The sequence below is a fragment of the Nematolebias whitei genome, chromosome 14 (assembly GCF_014905685.2).
Source record: "Nematolebias whitei isolate Nwh7 chromosome 14, NemWhi1, whole genome shotgun sequence".
In the NCBI taxonomy this organism is placed as follows: domain Eukaryota; kingdom Metazoa; phylum Chordata; class Actinopteri; order Cyprinodontiformes; family Rivulidae; genus Nematolebias; species Nematolebias whitei.
Genome location: NC_056511.1, coordinates 14,329,665 through 14,346,016, shown reverse-complemented (window position 1 = coordinate 14,346,016; position 16,352 = coordinate 14,329,665).

The window sequence follows — 16,352 nt, the reverse complement described above, 5'->3', positions numbered from 1 at the left end:
TAAGAACAAGGAAATACCTCTTGTGTCACTAAGGAAATACAAGAAAGTTAACAATAAGTTAACAATAAGTTAATAATAACAACAAGATGGCTGAGTCGAGCTGGTCTGGGAAGCTCAGTCCTCACCTCCTTCTACAGGTGTGCAGTGGAGAGCATCCTGTGCTCCAGCATCAACGTGTGGCTGCACAGCTGCAGAAAGAAAAGCTAAAACAAAGTTTACTTTAACAAAGCAAACTCATCTTATAGATGTAAGACAACAGATAAAAAACAAGAAGAGTCACCATCTCACTATTTATTGAGTGCTCAACATGTTCTTTGTAAGTCTCATAACAATGAACCACACACACACACACACACACACACACACACACACGAGTGTGTGCAAAGTAATTCTACACACATTAGAGTGAAGGAAAAGCAACGTGTATCTTAAATTTGCAGAAGCAATACAAAGCATAAACTATAATTTAAATCACCATGGAAACCTATCAACTACAGAATGGTATTTACTCATGTGACAGAAATAAGAGAGTACAGATTTAAAAGACACAATATTGTCGAAGTTACCTAACTTAAATTAGAAGTTTATGATATTTCAGTAGAGTTACTTATTGTGTCGTTTTGTTTTTGTGTCGCAGCTGCCTCTCGTTGTAAGTTTCTGCCAGCGTCTAAGGTGCTACACTTATTTCCCCTGGGATTAGTAGGTGCTTTGTGTACTTCCTGTTCAAACCAAGATGTGCAAAAAGAAATCTTCCAATTTTAGTGAACCAAACCGCCTGTTTTCATGGAGTCTGATAACGTATGGACCTACAAAGTTAAGGCATGCTTTGTACTTAAAATGACAGTCTCAGTTTGTGAAGGTGTAAGGAGCTAAATGTTATTTTCCCCAAATAGAAATTAAATTTTAAGGTTTCCAAATAGCTGCATGCACATGCCCTTTCTGTTTTTACATTTATCACTTTCACCACTGAGAAAAGTTAAGCTGCCACCGTGTTTGCATGTCTGTGTTAACAAAATATTTCATGACATATTAACTTTTGAAGTCAACTTATGTAACTCCTGATGGCTGCCACAACAAATCAGCATTTTCCAACACTTTGTTTTTTTAATTTTTAATGTAGATGTCGGGCTCATATATTAGCTGAGAGTCATTCACATTGCATGCTTTGGTTAGTAGCATATATCACAAAATCTCATGAGATTAAAAGTATTTTCCAGGTTTCTCTACGTTTCAACTTAAGATGATCTTAGTCTAAAAATAAATATGTATTCATTCAAGGCTAGGCCTTTATTATAGTATCATAGTTTCTTGCGCATTTCTGTTGACAAATGTTGGATAGTTTGTTTGGTTGCATTTAATAAAAGTATATTTTGTGCCAAATTTTTGCATTGATTGGACGCCACATATTTCATAAAGAGATGAGTATTGGATCGGTCCTGTAATAGATGGGAAGGCCTTTTCACAATTATTGATCAAAATAATGAATTAAACTCTTTTGAATTAACACATTGGAGTGACATAACAGGAAAAACACAAAAGCTGTTGTTCTAAAATAAATATTCATTGATTTTTTTTCATTTTAAAGCAACTTCATGGTTGTTAGTCTGGCCTTACCTGCAATACATTACAGAATAACAGCTTTTGTATCGTAAAGAACAGTGTCCACATGGGGATGATTCTGAGTGCATTTGTGTTTGTGCTTTAAATCAGCAGATGGCGAGCAATCGACCCAAAATCCCTCCAGGTAGAAATATTGACTTCTGTCTTTCTCACTCACCGTGTTCTAACAGCAGGTCAACTTCCTTTCAACTCCCTCTCACTAAATTCCTGATTTTCTACAAACACACACACACACACACACACACACACAAATATATACACATACATATACATATATACATATATACATATATTAATCATCAGCTTTACCACGATACAATATTATATTGATTTGTTTGTATGACAATACAATTTTTCGTAGTATCACCAAGTCTGCCACGATACAATTTCGATTCTATTCGATTCACAAGTCTGCGATATAAAGTCGATATATTGCGATATCAAATGCCCATCTCATTTACATATAAATAAATTTACAAAAACAATTCAAATATGATCAAACCATTTTATTTCTGTTATCACAGGCACCAGGCATTTAAATTAAAAAAAAGTATTTTTTAATCAATGAAAAAAAAAGAAAGTCCTGTTTATTATAGTCTCACATTTCTCATGTTTAAGTGCATTTTTTTTAAACAGTTAAGTTAAAAGTGTTAAAAGTGTGTGTATATATATATTTATATATAAAGTGCTATATGTTGTCAACACTGTATGTTTCCATACAATGGCGAAAGTAGTTCTCTACATTTAACCCATCACACGTTGGATACACCCAGGTGGAGCAGTGGGCAGCTATGTAAAAGTGCCTTGCTCAGGGACACCATGACATGTGGGAATGGCTGGGAGTCAAACCACAACTTGCTGGTCCCAAATTGGCTGCCCTACCTCTACCCCATCTCTGCCCCATCTATATATATATTATGTACATATAGGGTTCAGTTAGTTGAAATTTATTTTAATTTTGTTTCAATCTGATGCAAAAACTCTATTTTTTATTAATTTTTTTCATTCCTCTCCTTCTGTTTTTGTTTAACATGATTTAACTAGAAGCATTTTAGCGCATAGGTTAAAACAGATCTGATTTTTAAGCATAGCTAAAAACAGACTGACGCTTGGCCTGTTTATTTAATGTGTGTGTGTGGGGGGGGGGGGGGGGGGGGGGGGGGGGGGGGGAGCAGTCACGTGGGTGTATTTCATTTGTGTGAACACAGCCGTGCACTAAGCTGCATCCTCAGCGCTCCGTGTACACCAAGCACTTAGCACATCACAGGTTGACCTCAAAAGGTCACAACACAGCCTGTATCCATAGTGACAGTTTTGCCAGCAGAAAAATGAGCTGCATGCGACGAGCCCTGCAAACTAATAGAAAAGAGCACAAAAATCTGTGCTAGTAATTTAATCAACACGGAAAAGATGCACGAGGAAAGAACGTGTGAACGGATGAGAGCGAGCCAAGATGCAGTTGAAATTTAAAAAAAAAACGCTGCTCATTTCTCCCATTTAGCCTTTAATTTGGTCCATGTCTCGTGACCAGACGTGACAGATAATAGCGTTGTTTCCATCTTGTATTTTTCCATTTTGATGATTTAAAAGTCATGTCAGCTGTTCCTCAAACCCTTTTCCATTTATACCAGATTTTATTGTCCTCACTCTTTTGTGGCCTCACATCAGATTGATGGCTGAGGAGACCAAGAGAGGGAGACTCATTAACTTTGCAAAGTACTCTTATTATGTTGTCATGGTTACAAGTTACTTTTTGGGCTTTTAAGGCCCTCGTTGTTTATCCAAAGATGCAAGAAAGTGTCGCAATAAGTGAAAGGCTAAATTTGTCTCATTTGTAAAATTGTCATTTAAATCCACTTCCAAACCTGAATATCATGAGATAATTCAATTCAATTCAGTTTATTTACATAGCGCCAAGTCACAAAAGAAGTTGTCTCAGGGCACTGTATATAAAACATTTATATTCATTATAAAAGCCATTAAGTAAAAGTTATCTATCAAAGGAAACCAGATTGTGTTGAATCTTCATTTCATTGCAGTCTCCCATCCTAAGCAAGCACACTGGCAACAGTGGAAAAGAAAAACAATCACCATTTCCAGTAAGTTTTCTCAATTTTATTAAACAGGTGGCAGCAAATTCACTACTAGCTGTCTCACTTTAGTATAACTATGTGCCTTTATCACTAAAAAACAATCAATCACTACATTTAATATTGCTGCCTCCAATAAAAGGCCCAGAATTCCTTGATGCAATGCATATCACCCGTCGCCTTTCAGGCCAGAAATTTAAATCAAGATCAAGTTAAAGTTAAAAATAATTTTAATATACATTACAATTAATTGTAATATCTCACATGATCTATTAGCTATTGGTGTTTGTGTTGTAAATGACTATCAGCTATGAACACTTTGAACTTTAGCTCAATGTTTTGGTCATTTTTGTGTTGTAGAGTTGGATAGCTATAGTGACTGACTTGAATCAAAATGTTAATTTGCTGCTGAGGTATATCCAATAAATAATTTCTTAGAGTTTCATCAAAATGTGTCCAATGGTTCATAAGATGTGTTTTTAGCATACAACAGTTTAACAGTTAAATGCAAAGCTTTTTCAGAGCTCTCCGGACTTGACCTTCACTAATCTTTCCCACTTCCTGGTCCACAGTTTCTATGACCTCTACTCTTCTTTCTCTTTCATTCTCTTCATTAATTAGCTCTTCAAAGTACTCCTTCCATTTTCCTGTCACGGTCTCCTCACTTGTTAGAACATTACCATTCCTATCTTTAACAAGCCTAACCTGCTGCACATCCTTTCCAGCCTGATCCCTCTGTCTTGCCAATTGGTACAAGTCTTTCTTTAGTGTCCAGCCTCCCATACAACTCATCATGCACCTTCTTTGCCTTTGCCACCTCTTCTCTGCTCTACATTGCAACCACACCAAATTTTAGCACAATTTTTGTACAACTGGCTGTGTTATAGCATTTGTGTGTTTTTAAAAGTCAGTTAGCTGTGACAGCCATCTTGAATCATAATGACTCTAGAAACTAATCAGTTGTCAATGCACATCAAATGATTACAATTTGTAAGTTTCATTGAAACGTGTCCTGTAGTTCATGAGATATTTTGGTAAAAGACACACACACACACACACACACACACACAAAGACACAAAAAATATTATCATCCATGTTCACTTTTGTACTACAGGTGATAAAGATGTCTAAAATATAAAGTTTTACATAGAAATTACTGTTTCCCATTTAAAATAATCAGTTCAAATAAGTAGAAAAGTGACTTTAGCAACAGCATTTAAGTAAACAGACATTTTTCAGAAAGAGCTGGTAAATGTTTTGAATTTGAATAAAATATGCTTCATTAATATTAAATTCAGATTTATAAAATGGGTCAAATGCTTTCGAAAAAAAAATGCATCCTTTTCAGAGGTCTGCTTTTTAAACGTCTGAATTGTTTAACCTTCTATTTTTAAAACCTCTATAATCCATTTACATAAATCTGAGGATTTGTTACCTGATACCATCTCCCTTTTTTTTTTTTTAACTCTTCCATAAAAGAAAGCAGAGCGTGGGGTCTGTCTCTGCCTCTCTGATCGCCAGGTAAGTGAGTCAGGCTGTTAAATAGAACATCTGTTCTCTGCATATCCGCTGTGAAAACAACAGCTGGCTAAACCCAGAGAAAACAAAATAAGGGAGAAAAGAAAAAACTAGAGGTTTGCAGATATGAGACAGGAGAGCTGAATTGAAAAAGAGTGGGGCTTTTTGATGAAATTTTTACTTTTTGGGGGGAAAAGATGCTCCGGTGAGTGAAAGAACTCTCTCACTGACTATATTTTGTTTTATTCAGAGCCAGAGCAACATTTTTGACAATTCTAATTCTTTCTTTAACAAATGCTAAAAAAACGGCTATATCGCCCAAAACACAAGACATAAACAGAACAGTAATAGTTCGACTGTGTCTGTGTTTGTAGTCTGTACTGTTAGCAAAATATCTCATGGACCATGAGTAAAACTCTTGAGTACTTATTGGCTGTATTTGTACAACTCATGAATGTTTGGAGTCCACCCACTTCAAGATGGCCCCCACAGCCACAGGTCTGAACAAAATGCCAACCTAATCTAAGATGATCTGGAACTCTGGCATGAAAGATGTTGGACACTTTGCTTCAAGTGATATCAAGTTATTTTTTATTGTATTGTATTACCTGAGCTAGCAGTGGGCCTAAGTCAAAACGAAAGTAAAATAAATTAAAATTAGGCCATGTTTAGAGGAATCCATAATCTATATCATATCAATCCATATCATACTAAAGAAGGGAGTGATGATTTTTAAAATGTCTCCAAACAGATCACATTTAGAGCCGGTTATGAATTTTATTCCCACGGTGATCTAGTCCAGATAATAAAGTCACTTTAATGACATTAAACATTTTATAGGTGCAACTTATTTACTCAATCATTAACTGAGCTTCTATAGTGCAATGAAAAAACAGAGCACAATCCATCCATCCATCCATCCATCATCTTTAACCGCTTCTTCCTTTTCGGGTTGCGGGGGTCACTGGTGCCCATATCCAGCAGTCACTGTGCGAAAGGCGTGGGACACCCTGGACAGGTCACAAGTCCATAGAGACAAACGAGGCAAACAATCATTCACTCTCTCACTCACTCACACCTAGGGACAATTTAGAGTTACCAATCAGCCTAACATACATGTTTGTTTTTTTTGTCTGTTGGAGGAAACTGGAGTATCCGGAGTAAACCCACACATGTACGGAGAGAACATGCAAACTACAAACAGAAAGGTTCCCGACCAGGATTTGACCTGGTGACCTTTTCGCTGAGACGCAGCAGTTCTACCAACTGATCCACCGCGCCGCCCAGAGCTCAGTCAGTGCTTCATAAATGGGCAGGAAGTCAACCGACATAAAATCGCCTCCTTTTGGAGAGATGCTACAAATGATGAGATGATGACGGTCAATATTTTATCAAACATTTCTGAATGAGTTTTAAACTGAGATGATTTTATATTTAAATGCACCTATAGTTTTTTTCTAAATGATGATGATGATAATGATAATAATAATAAATATTATTATACAGCCCCCTTACAGATTATCAATAAAACTTTATAATCAAATCTAAAATTAGCGGAAAGCCAGTGGATGGAAGCTAAAAATCAAGATGGGTAATGTGTTCTCTTTTTCTGCTTCTAGTAAGATGCCATTTAGATGGCCATACTGTATGTTTTAATGGATGCATATTGTATTTAACAATTATACAAAGATCCCTACTTTAGTAGTGAGAATTTCACCTTTAGACCTAATTTTACCCTGTTTTAATCTATAGACTTTAGCAGGTGCTATTTAGAAATCTATTTCTCTTTTTGCAGTTCCTGCACATTTTCTCAAAGCTATTGGTTTTAATTAATCCATACAAGCAAGTTAAGGCAATCAGACATGAAGATGTTTGGGAACCTGTGAGCTCCTAACATGGATTCATACTCAATAGAAGACAAATACATTAACAAGGATTGTATATGCTTTTATGCATGTTGGTGCAAACATTTAAAAGTGCTTTTTTACCATTATAAATTATTGCCCCAAGAGAATAAACTCATTTTTTGTTGTCTGCCTGCCTCTGCTTAATCCCACTCAGGGTTACAGTGCAAACCGGTCAACAAAACAATTTGTGCTAAAAGAAAAAACTGAAATACCCTTTTTAATTGTTTTGTGTCAATAGTAGCTCATTACTGGATTCAGTTGTGTGGCTGCACAGGACCTCACACTTCATTGTTTCAATCATCCATGAGATTAGATTGCTTAAAACAATTGCTTCATTGGGAGCAACAAGGGTACAACCATAGATGTTTTGTTTACTCAGATAAACAGAAGAAATACAGTATTTCCCAGCTGTGAGACTGTGCACAAGATTCAATGGAGACGGCGGCTTTGCAATGTGACAACTTGCTAAAATGTTTTGCACTTCCAGGTCACAGGAGTTCAGCATTTTTATCAATTTAAAACAAAATTCTTTCACCGGATTACAAGGATTTTCATGTTGCCTTTACAAAGTGTGGTGGCACGGCCTTCGCTCAATACATACTGAGTGAGAAATGCTGTTTCTTTTGAGCTAAAGAACAGGTTGTGGTCCGAGTGTGTGCACAGCTGCTTTAGTGAAGTGTATCTGACTACAGTTACTTTAGACTGAAAGACAAAACAAATTCAACAAAGTTCAGTCAGGTCATCTGGATGGTTTCTTTTTTTTTTCTTTTTTTTTTTTTGAGACGTTTTGTCCTTCACCCAAAGGACTTCATCAATCCAAGGAGCCACAAACAAACTCAGTCCCACAAGCAGCACATTCATATAGTGGCCCAATCAGTTTGCTGGTGATAAGATGGTTTCTGGTGCCTGCCCTCTCCCCCTGTTGACTCCTCTGAGGCAGCCATAGCCAATTTATTGATGAAGTCCTATGGATGAAGGATGAAACATCTCAACAGTAAAAGAAACTGTCCAGATGACCTGACTGAACATTGTTGGATTTTTTTGCCTGGATTTGTCATGATCCTGCCCCTCATGTCATGTTTCTGCGCCTTCATGTCTTGTTTTCTGCTCCTGCCATCCAACCACGCCCACTCTCCACGTTCAGCCTAATCAGTGCTCATGCCCTGCAGCTGTCCTATTTAAGATCCTTGCTCACTCTCATCCCCTGCCAGATTATGGAACTCCTTCTGATTGTAGATGTCCAGCGTTCCATTCTTGTTTACCTGCTTTGTCTTGATGTCACGCCTGCCCCTTGGACTTCCAGGTTTTGCCTGCTCCCTGTCTGTTCTGGATTCGTCTCTCTGACCTCGGTATCGACCCACTCTTCTGCTCTAACCACTACGCCTCACGGATCATGACTCTGACTGGGATCTGGACCTCTGTCTCCCTGTGTTTGACCCCCACTTGTGCCTCAGGACCCCGCTCTTAGATCTCTCCCCTAACATCGCTCTGTTCAGCTCTGCTTCACAGCAGCTCACTGGTGACGTCTTCACCTCCAACTCCCACTGGTGGCCCCTCCATTGCCTGATTGTGAATGTTACTGACTGTCTTTCTGTTCTGCTGATTATCCACAGAAAGAAATCAGATCGCTAACCATCCTGTCTCTACAGATTGGACCCGCCATTGGATCCAGACTTCCACCAGCAACGTTTTCTCAAACTTTTTCACCATTCTTGTTGTCTGGCGTCATGTTCGAATCCTTAAACTAATTTCTTGTCAGGATTATTGAGCATGAACTTTGATGTTTTGAACCACTTTGGCTATGGCTGCCTCAGAGGAGTTGACGGGGAGAGGGCGGGCACCCATCTTATCACTAGGAAACTGATTGGTCCACTATGGGAGTATGCTGCTTGTGGGACTGAGTTTGTTTGTGGCTCCTTGGTCTGATGAAGTCCTTTGGATGAAGGACAAAACGTTTCAACAAAACAAAGAAACTGTCCAGATGACCTGACTGAACTTTGTTGGATTTTTTTTTACCTGGATTATTGAGCATGAACTTTGATGCTTCGATAACACAAATTCCAACAATGTAAAAATACATGTACCTGTAAACCATGTTGAAATGTTTCAAACAGCTTAACAGAATTATTTCACTTGCCAAATTAAAGTGACTGTAAAGTCAACTTGATGACTGGAAGCAGTAACTCATAAAGCTCATTTTTTTTATTTGACAGGCTATAATTGTAAAGTCACATCTGAGGCTGTGTTCATAATGAAGGTTTTATTCTACTTGTTGAAAATGTTTTGCAATGGGATTATGATTGCAGCAGAATTAATTTGTGATTCATACTCATGTCTGAGCTCGGCCTCACAACGTCTGTTTGATCACAGTCTCCAAGCCCCTTTAAGACAGTCATGATGACAGCTACTGTTACCTTGCTTCAGATGGGCAAAGTGCAAACATAATCAAATATACTAAAAACAAAAGCAATTTGGAGTATTATTATTGTCTTCCATATTGTACTTGATTGTGTGAACGCTGCTTGAATACTGAGTCAGCATTTACCCTATTATTTTTCTGTTTGGAAGTTATTCTGTATGTTTTTTGTGAGCAAACTACTTCTGCGTACTCCATTATTTGAATAGTTTTTAAAACATCCATCTTGATCAGTAATAGTGTGCTATGACCTCTACTATAAGTAGATTTTATATTGTTGTGAATGATTTTACTTTCTTTACAAAAGAAATGCATTATCATTTTATTTTCTTTGAAAACATTGTTGTTTTTAATCTACCTTAAATGCTGGTCTAAAAAACACACCTGACTGTAAGCTGCACATACTAAATTTAAAATAAAAGACCATTTTGTACATAAATAAGCTGCATTGGTGTACAAACCACTGGTGTCCATAAATTAATATTAGAAACTATACACAGCTCCAGATAGAATGTGCAGCTTTTGTTGTAGTACAAGAATCAACCAACAGATAGCATTTGATACATGTTGGTTTGCTTTCAACACATATGCAGACTGCTGATCCCACAGGACTTCATGATGAGACACTCTCTGGCTCATGGTTACCGGCAATCTACTACCATTTGATTTGATTGATTTGATTCGTAACTGGCTGTGATTATCGTACCCACCACTGCACCCTGTATTCACTGATTAACTGGACATCATTAACTTAACACAGACTCTCTTGCTGGTGCATTTTCATCTTTAAATCACTTCTTGGTCTGCTGCCTTCATACATCTCCTCCTACATGTCTCTGCGTGAGTGCAGCTACAGCATGCGCTCTCAGGACATTATTACCTGCAGTGTTCCCTCAGTGTTGACTGAACTAGGCAAAAGGGACTTCTCCTACTCCGCTCTTGTTTCCTGGAACATCTTGCAAAAAGACCTGAAGCTCTCGACCTTGACCTCTCTAAGTGGCTTTAAGAATCTGAGGACAGCGGACACCTATGTAACCGAAATTAGTAAAAAAAATTAGTATACCAGTAAATTTTATCCACAATCCCTACCTGAGGTCATGTGACCGGTAGTAACATAGTACGGTAAATGTTCTGGGTGTTCTTGTGACTCAATGAGATTATGTTAGGTATCTCATTGGTAATTAGAGTGACTTCTAGTCACATGGCCACAAAGTGGGATTATGTGTATTTAGTAGCAAAATTGAAACCATGAGCGAGAGGTACATGTTGTGAGTACCTCTGGCATTCAATCTGTCCCCCTTAAAGGTAACATAGGTTGGTTAGCTGCATATGTGCAGTTGTGTCAACAGAAAATGATACTTGGTAGCAGGAAAGTTGGCTGGCTGTCTAAATAAGATATTAAAATTTTAAAAAGTACATAAACTCCTTTATAAAAGATGTGGAATTGAAAGCATGAGAAAAAGTAGCTTTGTGCTTGTCTTCTTGTGCTATGTTTGGCGTTTTGGTAATTTTACAGCTTCTAGCTATTTTTGGCTCATTTTTGTTGTTAGCTATAATTTTTAAATATTTATAGCTTTTCTCTGTTCATTACTAATTTTCCCTTTGAATTACTCAGGCCCTTTAAGTGTTTCTGTCTCAGTTTAGTTCATTTTTTATCTTTTTTGCTCCAGTTCAGTTCATTTTAGCTTAAATTCTCCAATTCTGCTTTAACGTCTTCCACAAATGTCAGCATAGTCATTCAGCACTCATCACTCACAAAATTCCTAGTCCAGCGAAAAACTCTGGATGGTTTCATGTTTACAAAATAGTTTACAAAATGACAAGAGTCAATTTAAAAACAGGGAAAGTGGTCTGAAAGGTGGCCTGACTTCGGCTCAAGTTTAGCAGTAAGTGTTTTGTGCAGACCTAATGTTGACACATCAAACACAAAAATGGGTCTGAGCTGAGCAGACATTTTTACATTTTTTTTAAATGTCAAAGTGAATGGTTTTGTTGTTTTATGCTGGTACAGAAAAGCACTGTGGAATGTAAATATGTTCAGGGATTAGCAGCTTTTAGTTAAAGGAGGAATGGCTCACCAATATTAGCTACAATTTATCAACTGAAATGACTGATATTCAGGCGAATATATATATATATATATATATATATATATATATATATATATATATATATATATTCAAAATTTCATGTTGAAGAGCAGCAACTAGTTGTTGTATATATCTACCTTTCTGGATGACAGAGGGAATTTAGAAAAAGTCAGTCCTTTTCTGACCACCACACATGCATTGAAATAATTTTCTGAACGGGTGCTGCAAGGCAAAATGCAAACCGTCCATTTTTCTAAAACCTTTTTTTAAAGCACCCTTTTTTGTTGCTTTTTCCACCTATAGGGGATATTCGATACAGAAGACCATTCAGTGTAACATTACAGAAGCGTCATTCATTGACAAAGACATTTAAAGGGGTTAGGATGACAGGAGTCATCGTCATTTCATTCGCTGCGGATCATGTGACTCTTTAAGCTACAACTTTGAGGGTCGGATAACCAGTTTGAACAAAAACTACACTCCATTATTCCCACTGTGGAAAACTGAGCCAAAACAAACAACCTACCTGCTGTTTGCTTTCAAAAGATCCTTCAATTATTCGTTTTTGTTGTGTTTTACGTACACACAGATTTCATCTTTATGGAATGTGGAGGGTTAATTACTTTTATTTATTCATTGCTAGAATGTACAATTTGCATTGGACTGTTAATGACTATAGGTCTTTCAGGATTAATTCAGGAGTTCTGCCCTCCCCCCCTTTTTTACCTTTAAGACATCATAGATCATATAAAAAACACACAAGTTTATTTTATTATTCATGTATTTGCTCTGTTGTTTCTTTCCTACTTTGCACGTTAATAATTTATCTGCCAGTGTGACCCGACAAAGTCCATATGTTGCTTTAAGGCTTAGACACAACAGTATACCCTGAAGGGAAACCACACCGAGAGCACCCTACTCAACTGTCCTAACTGGTTTGAAAGTACAGCAGCGGTGGTGGTGGATGACTGTTTTCCCCTCCGGATGTTTAAAGTGTGACAATAATCACACAGGACTCCTTTTGATCTTTAATTTGATCTCCTGCCCGGATATACTGTCCCGTCTCTGCATCTTTTGAAAGTTTAGACACCAAATGTAAAGTTTGCATATGTGGGAGTCTCTGTGTGTTTAAAACTTTCCCATTACCTATTGAAGTCAACTGTGTCTGTCAGTTGGTAAAATAAAATCTGAACCATGGGATGGGTTTAATTAAAATAATAATAATAATAAAAAGAACATAATCATTACAGGTGCATCCACAACTGATTTAACTTTAGGAGTTGATCCGATTTAAAATGGCTACTACAGTATAACTAATTGACCATAAGAAACAAAACCATAAGAATGACTCAGACCAGTTTTACAGATTCTAAGCTGAAATCTGGCGTGGTGGTAGCTGAGCATCATTCTCAACACATCGTTTAACCACTAAAGGAATCACACAACATTTCTCAATATTTCAAGGTTCTTTATTGTCTTTTGCATCACATGAGGTACATGAGGTGGAACAAAACTGTGTACTCGAGGTCCCAGTTACATCCAAAAACGGCAAAAATATAAAGTACAAAAAGAAACAGTATAGAAAAATCTAAGATATAAGCTAAACACTAATAATGTAAAATAATATGGTATATTAAACAGAAGCCCAAACATGAGTCTGTTGTGAGCAGATGGGTATGAATACAGCAGCTTAAAGATAAGAAATCAGCAGCATGGATAATCAGCAGCACAGAAAAGTCACATATCACCAATTAAAGTGGCATTACAGTGATTTATCTGGTTAAGGATTAATGAGTCTAACAGCCTCAGGGTAGAAGCTGTTCCTCAGTCTAATGGTTCTACATTTAATGCTCCTCAACCTCCTGCCTGTGGGGAGTGGGGCAAAAAGTGTGTGTGCTGGGTGAGTGGGGTCCTTCATGATGCAGGTGGCTCTCATCCTGCATCTGGAGGTGTAGATGTCTGTGATGGTGGGGAGACTGACTCCAACAGTCTTCTGTGCAGCCTTCACTCTCTCCAAAGCTTTTCTTTCTGCAGCTGTGCAGCCTCCATGCCACACGTTGATGCTGGAGCACAGGATGCTCTCCACTGCACATCTGTAAAAATAGGTGAGGACTGAGCTTCCCAGTCCAACTCGCCTCAGCTGCCTGAGGAAGTAGAGTTTCATGAGATTGTACATAACGTCATTTATTAGGATTTGATCAAAATTGAAAAATTATCTGAGTTTAAAACACTGGCATAGAAAGCAGCAGGCAATATGCTTCTGGGTTTGAAAATGCTAATGTTAAATGTCAGAACTGGCACAAAGTGCAAGACATGCAGAAGAGGCAGTTTCCATAAGCAGCTCACATTCTGCATAAATCTACAGTCATTTGCAAAACGTACTATTTCCTTTCTGACCTTGTTTTCGAAAATCTGGTTTATTGTCCTATTTACAGTAGAGGAAATACTCATCAGTTGCGCTGTTACCAGGAATACCATCAAAGATAGGTTTCATTTATTGTCAGAAACAGGAACGGGTGTAAATGTGATGTGAAAGGCACTGAAAGTGAAACCTGCTCGTCTTCCTGCCGGTGACGCTGTGTTTCTGCCCCTCCGAACAGTTTCTTCCTCTGGCTGACGAGAAAAGAAAAAGTGATTAAAAGTGGCACCATCACTGTAAACTCAAAAGAGAATGTAAACAGTGCTTCGACCTGAGCTACCCTTGCTCCCACCCTGCACTGAATTCACCAGCTGATGCATTGAAAAAAGATGTGAAGAGTTCAAGTCCTTTGTTTTGACAAAGAGATCTGGTAATCAACCTTGGACATTTTGAATCAGTCTTGCCTGTTCTGTCTCACTTCATTCAGACTTTTCTTTAATGGACTGGCAGCAAAGGTCTTTATTTTTTTCTAACTGATGTTGCATCACATTGATACTTTTTATCTGAAACTGAGTCCTTCAATAAATGCAGCTCATCATACTTTCTTAGTCTGTTGCCGTCATGTGTCCTTATGTCTCTTCTTGCATCTGACTGTATTGCAATAAAGCCCTACACTATTTTTAGTTCATTTTTCAGAAGCTTTTTCACTACTTAAGGCTACATAAGGCTGTTCAAGGTTCTGTTCAAAGGCACTCTTTAATTTCTGCTGAGTGTATAGTAGCTTGGTAGGACCTAGCAGTATCCCGCTGTTTAAAGACATGAATGTAAAGACTCATTCAGACCTGCTGCTAACGTCGATCCTGAACAATTCAATTCAGTTTGTTTATACAGCGCCAATTCACAACAGAAGTCGTTTCAAGGCACTGCACAGAAACATTCACAGACATAAAAATCAGTTAATAATGTTATTTATCTAAGGAGCCAGCAGATGGCTTAAAGTTTTCACTTCGTCACAGTCTCCCATCCTAAGTGAGCACAGGTGCAACAGTGGAAAGGAAAAACTCCCTCATGAGGAAGAAACCTCCAGCAGAACCAGGTTCGGGGCAAGAGGCCATCTGCTTCGACCGGCTAAATCAGATCTGACTGGACAGCAGTAAATGCAGGTGTGAATAGATGGGTTGAGGATGCATTTATTCAGAAAACATTCAGAGAGTTTAGAAGTTTGTGGTACATATCTGTAAAACTGACTGAGTAATACCCATTTTTGTGTTTACTAAGGTTAGTTGTGGCAGCCATCTTGAATCCAGCTGAGTTCAAAAGTCAAATGGTTTTAGATGTGCATCCAGTGATTGCTTTATGAAAGTCATTAAAATCCATAGTTTATGCAATATTTTGCTGACAGGCAGAAGAGTTGACTCCATTATTGAATGACAAAGTTTAAAACAAATATGTTGCGCAATCTGTAGTGCTCAAAGTATGTGTAGTGGAGGACTCTCAGCTAGGCCTGTCACGATAAGAAAATTTGCTGGGTGATTAATTGTCTCAGAAATTATTGCGATAAACAATAATATTGTTTGAAATTTGGCAATAATTAGTAATTATTGTGCAGCACGGTGGCGCAACTGGTAGAGCTGCTGCCTCTCAGCAAGCAGGTCCCTGGTTCAAACCCCGGTCCAGGGGCCTTTCTGGGTGGAGTTTGCATGTTCTCTCCGTGCATGCGTGGGTTTTCTCCGGGTGCTCCGGTTTCCTCCCACAGACCAAAAACATGCATGTTAGGCTGATTGGTAACTCTAAAATTGTCCCTTGGTGTGAGTGAGAGAGTGAATGTTTGTTTGTCTCGTTTGTCTCTATGTGGCCCTGTGATGGACTTGCGACCCGTCCAGGGTGTACCCCGCCCCTCGCACAGTGATTGCTGGACATGGGCACCGGCGACCCCCGTGACCCAAAATGGAATAAGCGGGTAAAGAAAATGGATGGATGGATGGATTAGATGTGACATCATCTTCAATCAAGTTAAAAAGTTAATCAGCTGTAGAGGCACATTCAATAATTACTTTTGAAAAATGTATCCTCTGGTTTAGGAGATATTTTGCTAACAGCCAGAGCTAACTCCATTAGTTAAGGGCAAAACTCTTGTGCCATCAGCACTTTAAGGGGGTTTTGAGGATGAGTCTCAGCTACCTTCTTCTTTCGGCTGCTCCCTTTTTCAGGGATCGCCACAGCGAACTAACTCGCACAAAGACTTGGCAATTGTTTTTTTATGTCGGAGAAGTATAAAGATCATGGATGGATGGATGGATGGATGGATGGATGGATGGATGGATGGATGGATGGATGGATGCTGGATGGAT